The sequence below is a fragment of the Dendropsophus ebraccatus genome, chromosome 8 (genome assembly GCF_027789765.1).
Source record: "Dendropsophus ebraccatus isolate aDenEbr1 chromosome 8, aDenEbr1.pat, whole genome shotgun sequence".
NCBI classification, from domain to species: domain Eukaryota; kingdom Metazoa; phylum Chordata; class Amphibia; order Anura; family Hylidae; genus Dendropsophus; species Dendropsophus ebraccatus.
The window spans coordinates 63,178,448-63,179,940 of NC_091461.1; the positions used below are offsets into that span (position 1 = coordinate 63,178,448).

Here is a 1,493-nt window from a genome sequence, read left to right on the forward strand (position 1 = left end):
GACAAAAAAAAAAAAGAAAAAAAAATATATATATATTTATATATATATCTGTGTGTGTGTGTGTGTATATATATATATATATATATATATATATATATATATATATATAAAATATATATATCTGTGTGTGTGTATATATATATATATATATATACTTATTATATATGTATTTTATATAATATATATATATATGTATATATATATATATGCACATTTTTATTTATTTGTAATGCTAATTTCTATTTGTAGAAATAAAGTAAAATATAAATTAAACAATAAAATGTGCTATTTATAAATAATAATATTTTAATCTGTATGTTGTCTAATGTGATCTCCACCTGTAAGGTTTGCCCACAAGCTGCAGCTCTGACAATAACGTTAAAGCACAAATAGACTTTCTAAAGCAATTTAGCAAACACATAAATGCAACTTTAATGAAGAATCAATGTGCAAATAGTTCATTTTTCTTTGGAATCCATCTGTGAACCTGACAGAGACTCTCACATCGTTAAATCGATCGGAAATCTTTAGGATGCGGTGGTGGAGCCGATTGTCCTGGTGGTGGTGGTGGTGGTGGTGGGCTTCAGGGCTGGAGATTTGTCATCTGCCTACAGCTGCAGGGTTAGTTGTGTGGTGGAGTTGTATCTAAATAATCAGACCCCTGGACATGGGAGTCTGGGGGCTTCTTTAGCATCAGGAAATCTTTGCACTGAACTCTCGTGAACTTTCTTTTGGAGAAAACTTTTTTCTTGTGAAACTTCATTTTTCATAACTTGTCCTTATTTCTGGAATAAACTTAGAAAAAAAAGAAAGAATATTAGTAAGCTTCCATTTTGTAGTTGATGTCTGTGGAGCAGCACCTTGGTGGACTGTGATAGGGGCAGGGGGTCTCTACCTCCTTTATGTAGCTGGATTCTCTGTATCAGGCAGTATTTTTCTGTGACTTTTGTAGCTCTGTAAAGCGTTTAGTTGTGGCTGAGTGCTCCATGCAGCAGGGAGAGCAGGCACCCAGCTGAGAGGAGAGGGCAGGAGGCTGGACAGACCTAGTGCTCTGGTGCTGGGTGTGGGCTCGGCCCATTAAGCAGGAGGTGTATGCCTCACAGCACAGAGGAGCCAGGTAAGGCAGCAGCACATGGCCTACCTGACATTGCTCCTAGTCCCTGTAATCTCTGAACTTGGCTTCAAAAGGGAGACCATGTCCAAGGGCAGCAGAAGGAACCTTAAACTGGGACAGGAAGGGGGAAAAGGTGGCTGTGACATTTACAAACTTTTTCTTGAAGTGTAAGATGCAGAACATTTTGTCGGAGAAATTTTTAAATTATAAATAACTATATATATATATATATATATATATATATATATATATATATATATATATATATAATTTCCATTCTGCCTTCTAGTACAATAATTTTTGATCTAGAAAAATATGAAATATTATTTGTGGTAGCAAGTAAAATTATGGTATCTCTATAATTAATAGACTATGTTGT

The 1,493-nt window shown here is 34.8% G+C and overlaps 1 long non-coding RNA gene across 1 annotated transcript in view; it reads right to left on the bottom strand.

Moving 5' to 3' along the window:
• Positions 1-290: 290 nt before the first annotated feature.
• LOC138798621 (uncharacterized) overlaps positions 291-1,493 on the bottom strand; it is a 4,281-nt gene continuing 3,078 nt past the window's right edge. The window contains exon 3 of the long non-coding RNA XR_011364115.1: positions 291-795. This is a non-coding gene — a long non-coding RNA (uncharacterized lncRNA). The remainder of the gene's footprint in view (positions 796-1,493) is intronic.